The sequence below is a fragment of the Theropithecus gelada genome, chromosome 5, assembly GCF_003255815.1.
Source record: "Theropithecus gelada isolate Dixy chromosome 5, Tgel_1.0, whole genome shotgun sequence".
Classification (NCBI taxonomy): domain Eukaryota; kingdom Metazoa; phylum Chordata; class Mammalia; order Primates; family Cercopithecidae; genus Theropithecus; species Theropithecus gelada.
In genome coordinates, this window is record NC_037672.1 from 6,045,088 (window position 1) to 6,060,920 (window position 15,833).

At 43.0% G+C, this 15,833-nt stretch overlaps 1 protein-coding gene across 2 annotated transcripts in view; it reads right to left on the reverse strand.

Moving 5' to 3' along the window:
- KIAA0232 (KIAA0232 ortholog) overlaps positions 1-15,833 on the reverse strand; it is a 97,571-nt gene that overhangs the window by 42,760 nt on the left and 38,978 nt on the right. The window lies entirely within an intron of this gene.

The following is a 15,833-nucleotide window of genomic DNA, read 5'->3' on the forward strand; positions in this document are numbered from 1 at the left end:
ACAAGTTCTGTTTTGCCTTGTAATTTTAGGTTGAATTAAGAAACATCAAATCTGTAGCAAAAGTTACATAAACAATAGTATATTACACACACTTGTTTGCATTCTGTTATTTATACTTATATTTGAGAGGTCCCTCGTGCTATTTTTTTTCTGGCTTAAGGTACTGTGTTAATGTATCATAACTTTTTTTTTTTTTTTTTTTTTGAGACGGAGTCTCGCGCTGTGTCACCCAGGCTGGAGTGCAGTGGCGCGATCTCGGCTCACTGCAAGCTCCGCCTCCCAGGTTCAGGCCATTCTCCTGCCTCAGCCTCCGAGTAGCTGGGACTACAGGCGCCCGCCACCACGCCCGGCTAGTTTTTTGTATTTTTAGTAGAGACGGGGTTTCACCATGTTAGCCAGGATGGTCTCGATCTCCTGACCTCGTGATCCGCCCGCCTCGGCCTCCCAAAGTGCTGGGATTACAGGCTTGAGCCACCGCGCCCGGCTATGTATCATAACTTAACCAAAATTTAACAGCAGTGAATTGTTAATCACAGTTTAAAGACATGACTATAAAAAGAGCCGGGATGTTTCTATTTCACTTATTGTTATCCTTGTAGTCTCCTGTACTATTAAAAGTCTTCTTATGGCTGGGGGCGATGGCTCATGCCTGTAATCCCAGCACTTTGGGAGGCAGAGGTGGGTGGATCACGAGGTCAGGAGTGTCTCAAAAAAAAAAAAAGTCTGCTTATACATAAACATAAAATATGAGACATTTCTCAAATAGTTACTCAGAAAGTCCTAATCTTAAAGAAAGAACATAATTATCAAGTACCAAAAGCGGATACAACTAAAGAACTCCCCAGCATGAGAGTCTATTATCAGGTACTTTTCTAGACACTACAGGGAGGTCACGTAAGGCTAGAGTTCTGGTTGACTTTCCCATGCTGTCTGTATCAAAAGGGAGACTGGGAACTGGGGGAGAAAAAGCACATGCCACTTGGAAATCCATCAGCAGTCACCGGAGGCTCGCTGCTGAGCGTACGCCCCTGCCTGGCAGTGCCTAAATGACCAAAACCACAATGTGTCCACATGGGATTAACACTACCCCCATCATCCCTTGGGCCACAAAGATTGGCCCAGAGAGAGGCACGTGGCCAATCAGAAATGCACATTTCATGGTTCTTGCTGGGAATGTAGAGAACATGACCTCTGGACAGTGTGTGAGAATATGATCTCAGAAACATGCTCATTGTCACTGCCCTTTACCCTATAAGGAGCTGGTTGCAAAACCAAGCTGACAAAAAGTGGTAGGCAGAGAGGCAGAGCAGAAGCCTGAATGACACTGGGAAGCTCTGAATCAAACCTAGCAGGGGCTAGCCCAACGTCTGGACTTTTAGTTATTTAAGCCTTTTTTCCCCCTTCAGCCAATTTCGGCAAAACTTTTGGTGACTTGTGAATTAGATACAGTCAGATTCTGAGAGCGTTCAGTAATAATCTACTGATATATTACTCAAAAGAACCCCTATTTGCCCCTAAAAGATGAGCCACTCCAATCAAACAAGCATAATTTCAGGTTAACTATATTCCTGTTTTTCCTACTAGGTCTTTAGCCCACAGTGATGACCTCCTCACTGACCTCCCTGCCTTCAGTGGCCCAAGCCCATCTGCCCATTGCTATGCCATTAAGTCCTGCTGGCTAAATAGATCTACAGGTCTTTTGTCTCTAGGACATAACTAGAAATGCCCTCGCACAGCACATCAGTCTCTTCAGGGTCTGTTTCCCGCGGGCCTGCCCCACTCTGACCTTCGACTACCCACTCCTGACCTTACAGCACCAGGCCCCTCCTACTTCTGTGTCTTTGTACACACTATTCCTTTATTCTTCCTTCAAGGTGATTCCTACACTGGTAGTTGTCACTCAGGGACCATCCCTAGTTTTCTCTGTATTGATGCATTCACATTTGCACATAAAAGCAGAAATGTCAGTTTTAAAACAGGAATATTTATATTCAAAACTCTATTCCATGAGAACATTTTACACACACACGAAGTGTTAATGGTGTCTTGGGAAGTATATGAATTTGTGTACCAATCGTTAGCACCAATTCTCACTCTGAAATTATTTTCATATTCCTTATGTGTAAAATTTTATATATTTTCTTCTGCCTAACGTAAGTGCTAATGCAAAATCTAAACCTGATGGCAATGGGAAAAAAATTTAACCAATTTTCATATAAGAAATAAAACTAATCTTATTAACCAAGGTCATTCCTAGAAGCTTGAGAGGAAGAATTCTTAGTTTTATTTTTTATTTCTGAGACAGAGTCTTGCTCTGTAACCCAGGATGGAGTGCAGTGGTGTGATCTTGGTTCATTGCAACCTCTGCTTCCCAGGTTCAAGAGATTCTCCTGCCTCAGCCTGAGTAGCTGGGATTGCAGGCGTGCACCATCACACCTGGCTAATTTCTGTATTTTTAGTGGAGATGGGGTTTTGCCACGTTGGCCGGGCTGGTCTTGAACTCCTGGTTTCAAGTGATCCGTCTGCCTCGGTCTCCCAAAGTGCTAGAATTACAGGCGTGAGCCACCTCACCTGGCCAGCTTTATTTTAAATGTATCAATTCATTAACTATCAAAAACATGTATTAGCTTCAAGCAACCTTTATAACAATTTTGAAATGGACTTTGTCTCAAAAAAAAAAAAAAAAAAAAAAGCTGCTTTGAAAGTACAAGTCAGTTCCACCCCAACATCAATCCTCAGGGGTAACTATTGTCAACAGTTGGCATATATCTTAACAGATTTATTTATTTATTTATTTATTTATTTATTTATTTATTTAGAGGCGGAGTCTCTGTCGCCCAGGCTGGAGTGCAGTGGCACCATCTCGGCTCACTGCAAGCTCCGCCTCCAGGGTTCACACCATTCTCCTGCCTCAGCCTCCAGAGTAGCTGGGACTACGGGTGCCCGCCACCACGCCCAGCTAACTTTTTGTATTTTTAGTAGAGACGGGGTTTCACCGTGTTAGCCAGGATGGTCTCGATCTCCTTAGCTATGATCCGCTGCCTCAGCCTCCCAAAGTGCTGGGATTACAGGTGTGAGCCACCGCACCCGGCCAATAGATTTATTTTAAATGTGGAATTCATCCCACATAGCAGAGCATATACAATGTAAATGTACAGTTTTAAGAATAATAATATATCTATCAGGTAATAGTCAGACCTAGAATACTCCCAGTAACCTTAGAAGCCTCATGTGTCAAAAGCTATCTTCAGGCTGGGCATGGCGCCTATAATCCTAGCAATTTGGGAGGCAGAGGTGGGCAGATCACTTGAGCCCAGGAGTTTGAGAACAGCCTGGCCAACATGGCGAAACTCTGACTCCACAAAAAATACAAAAATTAGCTGGGCATGGTGGTGCGCACCTGTAGTCCCAGCTACTCGGGAGGCTGAGGTGAGAGGACTGCTTGAGCCTGGGAGGTGGAGGCTGCAGTGAGCAGAGATCAGGCCACTGTGCTCCAGTCTGGGTGATAGAGTAAGACCCTCTCTCAAAAAAAAAAAGCCAAAAAAAAAGCTATCTTTGTTATCCTAATACTTACTAGTTTGGGTAAGATCTTTTAGAATGGAGATAATTTTTCTCAGAATCTGAAAGGTATTGCTCCATATACTCTCAAATGCAACACTGTAAGTTAGAAATCCTAATTCTACAGAATGGGAGAAAATTTCTGCAATCTACCCATCTGACAAAGGGCTAATATCCAGAATCTACAAAGAACTCAGATTTACAAGAAAAAAACAACCCCATCAAAAAGTGGGCAAAGGGTATCAACAGACACTTCTCAAAAGAAGACATTTATGCAGCCAACAGATACATGAAAAAATGCTCATCATCACTGGCCATCAGATAAATGTAAATCAAAACCACAATGAGATACTATCTCACACCAGTTAGAATGGCGATCATTTAAAAGTCAAGAAACAACAGATGCTGGAGAGGATGTGGAGAAACAGGAACACTTTTACACTATTGGTGGGACTGTAAACTAGTTCAACCATTGTGGAAGACAGTGTGGTGATCCCTCAAGGATCTAGAACTAGAAATACCATTTGACCCAGCCATCCCATTACTGGGTATATACCCAAAGGATCATAAGTCATGCTGCTATAAAGACACACACACACGTATGTTTATTGCAGCACTGTTCACAACAGCAAAGACTTGGAACCAATCAATGACAGACCGGATAAAGAAAATGTGGCACACATACACCACGGAATACTATGCGGCCATAAAAAAGGATGAGTTCATGTCCTTTGCAGGGACATGGATGAAGCTGGAAACCATCATTCTCAGCAAAATACCACAAGGACAGAAAACCAGACACCACATGTTCTCACTCATCAGTGGGAGTTGAACAATGAGAACACATGGACACAGGGAGGGGAACATCACACACTGGGGTCTGTTGAGGGCTGTGGGGCTGGGGGAGGGATAGCATTAGAGATATACCTAATGTAACGACAAGTTGATGGGTGCAGCAAACCAACATGGTACATGTATACCTAAGAAACAAACCTGCATGTTGTGCACATGTACCCTAGAACTTAAAAGTATACTACTAATAAAAACAAATCCTAATTCGCTGGGCAAGGCTTGTTTTCTCTTTGGAAAAATCGTAGCTGTTTCTTTGTCCTTGCTGGTCTAAAATTTCAAAACCAAGCACCTTGACAGAGTGGCGGTTCTACCATCAAGAGAGTGATGCTTCTTCCCCTTGAACCTGTGTGGGCTCCAGTCGGCTCAACTAACAGAGTGCAATGGAAGTGATTCTAAGTGACTTTCAAGGCTAGGTAGTAAAAAGGTCTTAAGCTTCTACCTGATTCTCTTGGGCTACTTGCTTTGAGGGACCCAGCCAACCACATAAGCCTAGCTACCTCCTGACCCACATGAAGAGGCTCTGGTCAACAATCCCAGCTGCATCCAGCCCTCCAGCACACCTGCCAAAGTGACAGACATGTCAGTAAAGCTATCTTGGGCCTTCTAGCTCAGCCCATCTGTCAGCTGAGTACCAATGAGTGAGTTTGGATGAATCACCCAACTGAGCCCTGCCCAAATTCCTTACTTACAGATTCTGTCATGTGATAGTAGTGTTGTTGTTGTTTTAATGCTACTAAGTTTTGGGGTAGTTTCTTAGGCAACAACACTCTTATCACAAACAAAAGTATTTCTTTTGTACTAAACAACTCTCTTTTAAACTCAAGAGAATCACCCCAGCCCTCCCATTATACCTTTCACAGTGAACAAATCCAGGTTCATTCTATCTATCTATATGTACCATCAAAAGATTTTTACTTTAGTTTCCTAAAATTTGTTTTTTTAACCTGGTCATCATGTCACAAAAAATAACAGTAATTGCCACTGGAATTTGTCAGTCTTAAAGAATACCCTTTCAAGGGACCCAATTGCGTCAAAGGTAATAATTACATCCAGAAATATTATAGTGACCATGTTTGCTGAACACATAATTAGGATATATGGCAGGGCCAAATATTTCAAATTGAGATTGTTAGGGTAAATGTTGGAAATACCGTATCAGCAGCTTATCTCTGCCTCTAATAAATGCATTAGCCTACCTGCTAGAAGAGGAGTAGTTAATAGGAAAATAACTATTTGAAGGAAAGGTTTGTATGAATAGCAATAATAATAGCAATAGTTGTCAATATTTACTGAGCACTTACTTTATGTCTAGTATTCCTCTAACTATATTATCGGTACATAAAATGATGCCTGGCACCTATATGGTCAATAAATCAATCTCCTTTAATCCTCAGTAATGATATCAGATATGCACGTAATTTGTACAATTTATAAATGAAAAGACAGCTGTAGTGCCAGCTACTTGGAAGGCTGAGACAGGAGGACCCTTGAGGCCAAGAGCTCTGAGAGACTCTGCACTCCAGCCTGGGTGAAAGAGCAAGACCCTATCTCTAAAATAATAATAATAATAATAATAACAATAAAGAAATGGAGAGTCAGGCACAGAGATGTTAACTTGTCCAAGTCAGTGGTCTAAGTTAGAAAGTAAAGAAGGTGGGGTTAGAACAGGTCTTCAGACTCCATCCAAGGCCTACGTTCTTAACAATGTGATACTGACTTATAGTAAGGGGGGGAATCTCAAAAGGGAGAGAGAGAACAGGAGGCTGGGGGTCTAACAGTCGCTTGGGATAAAAGTCAAGGTGCTATTAAAGGAAATTTTGGTCTGGATCAGTGGTACAAGTTTTTTCACCCTATAACCCTACTGATACCTCCTGCTTAATTCTTCATGAATTATTCAGTAATGTACACGCTATTTCATACCCACCACCCAGAATGGTTTTGTCACTATGGGAGTCAAAGCAAATACTGGCTTCCATCAGTAGCATGGACACATTCTTTTTCTTTTCTTTTTTTTTTGAGATGGAGTCTCACTCTGTTGCCTAGGCTGGAGTGCCGTGGCACAATCATGGCTCACTGCAGCCTCGACCTCCCCAGGCTCAGGTGATCCTCCCACCTCAGACTCCCAAGTAGCTGAGACTACAGGCACACACCACCATGCCTGGCTAATTTTTGTATTATTTGTAGAGACAGGGCTTCTACATGTTGCCCAGGCTAGTCTCAAACTCCTGGGCTCAAGCAATAGCATGGAATAATTCTCAGGAAGTTTTCAGGGATAGGGAAGGTTCTAGAAAGATACTCCTGGCTTCCTTCCTGGAGCTCTGAAATGCTGATTTGAAATAAGAGAATAAAAATAGGAAGTGTTGTTTAAATGCAAACAACAATGCTTGTGATGTAGAAGGTATTTAATTAAAGTCTGTTGAATAAATGTTTGTTGAAATACAGTGTATGCAGTGACACACACGAGGAGCGCTTTATGGTCAGACTTTTATAGTTCCTATAGTTAAAGATTCTAATAAACTCTAACAGGAAACACCGCAGATGCTAGCTTTCCAAAAAGCGAAACGCTGAACAGGACACGCTACAGGAGTGTGTTACAAATAGGCTGAAGGAGCAAATGAGCTTCGCTGAGTGAAGAGGGGATGAGTCTCGCCTAGCAATCAGGGCTGGGATTATTATTATACAACTTGTGGGCAAGTACGGATAACGTAATCATCCAGTTACGTTTCTAGAAGGATGGACTCTGAGCTAGAAGATACAATTTGATTAGGGGATTTAAAACCAGCAACAGTAACTTCTCTGCAGGGCAGGCCCCAGTATGTGATTATGGGGTCTACACCCACTCCTAGCATGCTTCCCTCCTACGCATAAGTCACTGCCTGAGAAAGAAGCATATGGCTATCCATTTGTCTAATACGTATCTGAGCCTCTTGTATATTCCAGGAACTGTTTTAAGGGCTGGGAATCCAACAGAAAACAGCAGAAAAGGTCCCCAACTTTGGCTGGGCGTGTGGCCCACTTCTGTAATCCCAGCACTTTGGGAGGCCAAGGCAGGCGGATCACTTGAGGTCAGGAGTTGGAGATCAGCCTAGCCAACATGGTGAAACCCCATCTCTACTAAAAATATAAAAATTAGCCGGGCATGGTGGCGGGCACCTGTAATGGCAGCTAATCATGTGGCTGAGGCAGAAGAATTGCCTGAACCCAGGAGGTAGAGGTTGCAGTGAGCCAAGATCACGCCACCACACTCCAGCCTGGGTGACAGAGCAAGAGTCCCTCTCCAAAAAAAAAAAAAAAAAAGACTTACATAATTACATACGCCAGTAGGAGAGACATAGTTAAATCACAAGTAATCATATAATTTCAGATAATAAAAAATGTCATGAAGAAAAATAAAGCAAGTAAGAGGGTTAAAGAATGGGAGCTTCTATTTTAAATACAGTGGGTCAGGGAAAGACTGAGGATAAGACAAAATACATATCAAAACCAAACTATGCCATTAAACAAAGAAATACTCTCTGTTAAAAAGTAATTGGTGGCAGCACAACTCTCCTGCCCAGATTCACTAGAAAAGCCAGTAGCGACACAAAGCCACACCAAACCCACACCACCTGCTCCAGGGCGTCAGAGCCCTGCTGAGCTGCCAGGCCTTGAGAAGACAGTGAATGCCAAGGGCAGGGTAGGTGTGGGCACAGGGCACTGACATCTGCAGCTGCTTCCTTTTTCTTCCTAGGGAAATGTGCTGACCTCGGTCCAGGCCAAGAGGCTGAGAAAAAGGTGGCCCTTCAAAGAGACAAAGAAAGCAGCAGAAGAGGGAGATCGCCGGAGACACAAGACGCCAGGAACCAAGGAAGAAGAAGGGGTCGGAAGCAGAGGCCACTCTGCCGGACTCCCCTCTGAACACGCGAGGAATTCTGAAGCTGTGTGGGACACGAGGTGGGCTTCTGGGTTGCCAGTCATCTTCTATTTCTGTGTGTGGTTATAGTTACAGGGATATGATCTTTGCGAAAATTCATCAAGTTGTACATTTTTCTGTATGCATTTTATGCCTCAATAAAAAGTTTAGGGGGAAAAAACCTCTTACTCTCGTACAGAATCCATGGTTGTTCTCTATCTGGAACAGTTAGTAACATTCTGGGAGTCCTAAGATCTAAAAAAGAAAATGTAACAGTCCAACAACACCTAAAGCCATCACTCAGATGGAGGGGCCATCATGAAAGGATAATTTTTGAGGCGATCTGCAAAAAAAACTCCTAAAGAGAACAAAATCGGCCGGGCGCAGTGGCTCACGCCTGTAATCCCAGCACTTTGGGAGGCCGAGGCGGGTGGATCACGAGCTCAGGAGATCAAGATCATCCTGGGTAACACGGTGAAACCCCGTCTCTACTAAAAATACAAAAAATTAGCAGGGCGTGGTGGTGGGCACCTGTAGTCCCAGCTACTCGTGAGGCTGAGGCAGGAGAATGGTGTGAACCTGGGAGGCAGAGCTTGCAGTGAGCCGAGATGGCGCCACTGCACTCCAGCCTGGGTGACAGAGTGAGATTCCATCTCAAAAAAAAAAAAAGAAAAAGAAAAAAAGAAAGACAACAAAATCATTAGAAGGGATAATACTAAAAAATAGTTTATTTGAAGACTGTATCTTAGAATGTAGTACAATCAGGGAATACATCCTACAACTTAGAAAAACTAGTAATAGATTAGAAAAAGAAAGTACTACTAACCTGGGCAGCAAAGCAAGACCTCATCTCTACAAAAAATAAATTAGCTGGGCATGGTGGTGCACACCTATAGTCCCAGCTACTTGGGAGGCTGAGGTGGGAGGACTGCTTGAGCCCTGGAATTTGATGAGCAATGATTGTGCCACTGCACTGCAGCCTGGGCAACAGACTGAGACTCTGTCTTCAAAAAAAAAAGAGAGAGCTGGGCATGGTGGCTCACGCCTGTAATCCTATCACTTTGGGAGGCCAAGGCGGGCGGATCATGAGGTCAAGATTTCAAGACCAGCCTGACCAACACAGTGAAACCCCGTCTCTACTAAAAATACAAAAATTAGCTGGGCATAGTGGTGCACGCCTGTAATCCCAGCTACTTGGGAGGCTGAAGCAGGAGAATTGCTTGAACCCGGGAGGCGGAGGTTGTAGTGAGCCGAGATCACACCACTGCATTCCAGCCTGGGCGACAGGGTAAGACTCTGTCTCACAAATGAAAGCAAAGAAGGAGAGGAGAGGGAGAGGAGAGGGAGGGGAGAGGGAGAGGAGAGGGAGGGGAGAGGGAGGGGAGAGGGAAGGGAGAGGGAGGGGAGAGGGAGGGGAGGGGAGGAGGGGGGGGGGAGGAGAGGGAGGGAAGGAGGGAGGGAGGGAAGGAGGGAGGGAGGGAGGGAGGGAAGAAGGAAGGAAGGAAGGAAGGAAGGAAGGAAGGAAGGAAGGAAGGAAAAGAGAGAAAGAAACAAAGCACTACTTTGTACAAAGGTAGTTAGACAGGACTTTTTTGGGGTGGTTCAGCACAGTATTCTGTATTTCCCTTGGAGAATCATCCTCTCCAATTCTTAGTCCTTGTGGTTCCAGGTGCTTGTACCCTAGCCACCCAAGTCTTGTCACTGCAGCGGTCAGGTCAGGAACAGCTCCATAGCAAAGCTGACCTATTAGGATGAGAAGCCTGCTCTTTCTGCTGGACACACATACACAAAAAAGGGTGTGAGTCTGAGCTCACAGCAGGCAGGGTAGAGGTGAAGCTTGAGAATAAAGAAAACAGGCCAGGCATGGCAGCTCACACCCATAATCCCAGCACTTTGGGAGGCCAAGGTGGGCAGATCACTTGAGGCCAGGAGTTCAAGACTAGCCTGACCAACATGGTGAAACCCTGTGTCTACTAAAAATATAAAATTTAGCCAGGCGTGGTAATGCATGCCTGTAATCCAGCTACTCAGGAGCCTGAGGCAGGAGAATCACCTGAACCCAGGAGGTGGAGGCTGCAGTGAGCCGAGGTTGCCTCTGCACTCTAGCCTGGGCAACAGAGTGAGTGCTCCATCTCAAAAAAAAAAAAAAAAAAAAGACAACAGAGAAGGCGAGCTAAAAGATGGGGTACTGATTTTACTGTAGGTCCTGGATCAAGTTGCCACTGGGGTCAGCGCTGATTCCCAGATATTTCAGTAAATGCTCCAAAATGTACTAGCTGTGTGGCCTTGGGCAAGCTATTTAACCACTGTCAGTATCTCCATCTATGAAATACAAATAATAATAGGATGGTGTAAGGAGGATTAAATGAGTTACTGTGAATGGAAAATGAGTCCCTGCAACAGCGGCTGGCACACAGCACATGATATACATGCGTTTGCTTTTACTATTACTTCTGTTTAAGCCAGACCGAGCTGGGTTTTCTGTTATCATCACAGACTCCTAATAAGAATAATAAACAAAGAATGCATTATGCTGAGAACATCAATGTATAGCAATACAAGAAAAGGTTTAATAAACTCTCAACTGGTAGTTTAATTAGCTATGAAGGAAACGAAAGCATATTTGGGGTTATAAGAACAATAGTGAAAGCCACCCTTATCTGCTAGTGTATCCCTTCCCACCTGTGACAGATCATGGGGAGATCTGCTGCCGACTATCAATCTAGCACAACCTCTAGGCAGGAAAAGTTAACTCCATTTAAAGTTATAATGTTACTGAAGTTCTCCTTTTAGTCATTTTTGAGTAAGACTGAAAAATGTCTTAAACTAATGTAACAGATATGTTGTAAGATGTACAGGATCTAGGCTTAATGCTCCAGGTCACCAGTCAATGCACACTGCCATGCCATTCACTTTCAGGCTGTGGGAGCTTAATACTTACTTTCGAGGTTTGGCTTGCAGACTGAACAAGGCAATCCTTATATATGAAGTGGCTGGCGCTGCATCTTACATGCTGTAATGTTCCTTATGTGACTAGGCTACTGATTTTTAAAAGATGGAAGGCACTGTAGTAGAATGTCAACTACTAAATGTAGAGGGGAAAACTGAGTTAGAAAAATCACCATTTTTCAACCACCCAACTAATAACTGATTCAGGTAAGGACATCAATGGATGGTAAAAGTATCAAAGTCTCCCTGCACAGATCACTTATTCATTACAAGGAGAAACCTGGTGGACACCATCTGAACCATGAGGAACCAAGTCAGCGTCTCCAAGAATGAAAAAGACTGTTGTCACTGGCCCTCTGATGTGATACGCAGAAAAAAAGGAAATATCATTATGCAATGCTACTACCATAAACGCACAAGCCAACTCTAAACACGAGGAAATACCCAAAAAACCCAAATTAAGGGATGTTTTGCAAAACTGGCCTGGACTCTCCAAAAGTGTCAATGTCATGAGGCACAAAGGACAAACAAGGAATTATTCCAGATGAAAGGAGATTAAGGAGATGTGGCCATTAAAGTCGATGCATACTCTCAAACTAGATATTAGATGAGGGAGAAAACTGCAGTGAGAAACAGTATCAGGACAGGTGACAAAAACTGAATACTGACTGCATATCTGACAATAAAGTTTTATCAATCCTAATTTCCCTGAATTTTCTAATTGTAATATGACCAAGGGAAAGTCTTTGATCTTAAAAAGTACATGCTAGTTTACTCAGAGAGGTCAGCATGAAGAGAAGACAGAAATGAAGCAGAAGTGGAAGATGAAGAGAAGTGGGTTAAAGAGTACAAAGGGTACAAACATACAGTTAAACAGGAGTCACTTCCAGTATTCAACAGTATGGTAGGGAGACTATAGCTAACAATATTTATTGTATATTTTAAAATAGCTAGAAAAGAATTGGACTATTTCCAACACAAAGAAAAGATAAATGTTTAAGGAGATAGGTGATAACTCAAATACCCTGACTTGATAATAACTTCTTATATACATGCAGCAAAACATTACAATACTCCGCAAATACATACAACTATTATATATCAATAAAAAAGAAAGCAAACGTGTGAAAATACTAACAATTGGTGACTGAAGAGAACATGAGAGTTCTCTGTACTATCCTAGCTGTACTTCTGAGGTCTGAAATTATTTCATTTTAAAAAGTTACATTTATTTATTTTTTAAGAGACAGGGTCTCGCTCTGTTTCCCAGGCTGGAGTGCAGCGTCACAATCACTGCTCACTGCAGCCTCCAACCCCCAGGCTCAAGTGATCCTCCCACCTCAGCCTCCCAAGTTGCTGGGACTACAGGTAAACCCCACTGCAGCTAGCTAATATTTTTTTAAGAGATGGGGGTCTCATTATGTTGCCCAGGCTGGTTAAAATTTTTAAATAGGATTAATATATGATTTCTACCCATAAGGATGTTATAACCTACTGAGAAACAGAATACATTCCTGTAACGATAATGAAAAGCTTTACAGTAAAATATTATCAAGTTTGGTAAAAGACATTGCTTTCATCTGAAATTATCAGAAAAAGTTTCAGAGACAGGTGACCTGGGCTTTGAAAGATGGGGAAGAAAAGCGGTTATATAAAATAAAAGTGGTATGCAGTGATTTTCTGATTATTTGAGAATATACTTCCCAGACAGAGTAATCACGACAAAAAAAAAAAAAAAAAAAAAGAAGAAGAAGAAACATTTGTGGAAATAAAACTATAAAACTACTGGCACAGTGATGATATCTCCATATTACAAGGCAGTTGTTCTCTGGAACTACATTGTAACCAGTCCACCACCACAACTGTGTTTAAACCCTGCCCAAATTAGAGGTTTATACGTGACTCAGGCTTAAACAAGACTAGGATCTGATCAGCTTTACTTCCTTATCATCCTGCACAGCTGAGACCAAACTGAGGCATCCAATCTGTTTCAGAACTCAAGAGCACTGTGTGTCTGCTTTAGCCTAAACCAGGAAAAGTGATGGATCTTAAAACTGGCCGCTCAAGGCTAGACTAACTCAAGGACGAAGGGGTGAGAGAAGATGTGAGGAAATGAACACCCAGGAGTAGAGTGGTTTGGCCTCCACTTGAGGGGCTGTGTTATCACAAGCATGAGCCAGAGATCAGGAAAGGTGGCACACACCGTCACCCAGGTCTGTCAGCCTTGCTGTTAGCTGGAGTTCTGAATGACAGAAGCTAAGGGCCCTTCCACTCTCCTTACTCTTGCTATAAGAGAACCATCCTTGGCTTCTGCATCCTCTCTGCCTGGGGAAACAGTAAGCACATCCTCCCTTTGAGTCAGGCATCTGGCTTTTGCCACCTTTAACGAGGGACTGTAACTTCATGGAAAAGTAATGTAGGGGATAAAGGATTCTCAAGTCATGTCTTACTAAAACAGGTATCATTTAAAATTTGACCTTCTTCATCGGCATGGGACTTGGCACACACTGCTGTTACTCTGGACCAAGTAGAAAAGTATTTTAGGGCCTTTTATTTCCCTATGGATTCTCCTCGTAACTCCAGACATGTTATGCTTTCCCTAACCTTTATCTGTGCTGTGTCCTGAGGAATGAACCAGAACTCTGGAGGGAGGATCAAACACAGCTGCAGATACTGATAGTTCATCTTATCTCTGATCACAACCCCCTAGAGCTAGTAAAGAAACCAGAGGATTCACAAGTCTGATCAGAGATGTCATTGACTATAATCTTATTAACATCTGGCCTGTTTTATCCTGTATGTCCTATAGCACCCAGAATATACTTTGTGCTAGTAAATGTATTGGTGTTGATTAAATATTTTGGACTGATATTGCTGACATACAATTCTAAGAAATGGGAAGTTCAAGTCCTACTAAAAAACTATTCTTTCCAGCCTAGGTAAGAGAGAGAGACATAGTTTTTTAAAAATTAGTTGGGTGGGGTGCCACACACATGTGGTCCCACCTACTCAGGAGACAGAGGCAGGAAGATCGCTTGAGCCCAGGAGGTTAAGACTGCAGTGAGCTATGATCACGCCGCTGCACTCCAGCCTGGGCAATTAGAGCAAGACCCTGTCTCAAAAAAAAAAATCATTCCCTATGAGTACATGCTTACAATGAAGTACATAATTTTTGAATGATGAGAAATAGTTTCCTCATTTCTGGAAATGAAAGTCCTTCCATGTTTGTAGATTTAACGTCTTACTTGCCTGTAAAGGAGTATATTTGACATTTACCAGAAAGATGATGGCAAATAACAGAGCTCTGATAAGGAAATTATACAAAATACTGACCACCAAAATAACACAGTTGCTGATTATTAGGTTATAAGTTAATCGCTTCAAAACCTTACTGGATCTACTGCCAGCCAAGGCAGCAAGCAACCTGGAAGCAAGACACGTCCACCATGTCCAGCTAGACACGATGGGAAACCCTCTCATCAAACATGTCCAGCTAGACACGACGGGAAACCCTCTCATTAAACATGCTCTGTACAACTCAATGTTAAGCTGACTGGAAACAGTAGCTCCCATCTGTAATGCCAGCACTTTGGGAGGCTGAGGTGGGAGGATGGCTGGAGCCCAGGAGTTCAAGGCTTCAGTGAGCTATGATCACACCAATGCACTCCAGCCTGGGTGACAGAGCAAGACCCTGTCTCCAAAAAAAAAAAGGCATCTTGGTGAAATCCTCTGTATTTATAGGACTTTGAGGCTTTTTTGTGTGGTTTGGAGGGGCAGAGCCAATTTCTTCTGACAATGAAACTCTTCCTGCTTTGCTTTCAGTGTGGGTAACAATGGTTTAAAACAGCAACAAAAACTGCCCACAAAATACCTCCTTCTTTTTACTGTCTACAAAAACCAAAAGACTTTACGTGAAATTTGTACACAGAAGTCACCCAGAGCCCATTTATTCACTACTGATGACTCTGGTTCCCTCTGGCAGGCCTCACTTTCAGTAGCTCCTCTTAAGAATGAGACTGAGGTTAAGATTTTTTTCAAGAACCTGTATTTGGTTTCTCTTTTCTTTTTCTTTTTCTCTTCCCGCCCCCACCTCGTGTATGCATGTGAGAGAGACTGGGTGTTGCTCTGTTGCCAAGGCTGGAGCGCAGTGGCACAACCATGGCTCACTGCAGCCTTGACTTCCTGGGCTCAAGCGATCCTCCCACCTCAGCCTCCTGAGTAGCTACAGATTACAGGCACATGCCACCATGCCTGGCTAATTTTTTAACACTTTTTTAGAAACTGGGTTCTATGTTACCAAGGCTGGTCTCAAACTCCCAGTTTAAAGGGATCCTCCCACCTCGGCCTCCCAAAGTGTTGGGATTATAAGTGTGAACCACCACACCCAGCCCAATTTCTCACTATAAACTCAGCAGCAAAGTCAAGTAAAATGTGTAATGACCAACTTACAAGGTGACACACACTGACTTACAGCAAAACTGTGTGCTTTACTGAAGTTAAAGTCTACTGATTTGTTATACATACTGACTAATAAGCAGTTAAATATCTTTCTTGCAGATAAAATACAATATTAAATTTGGAA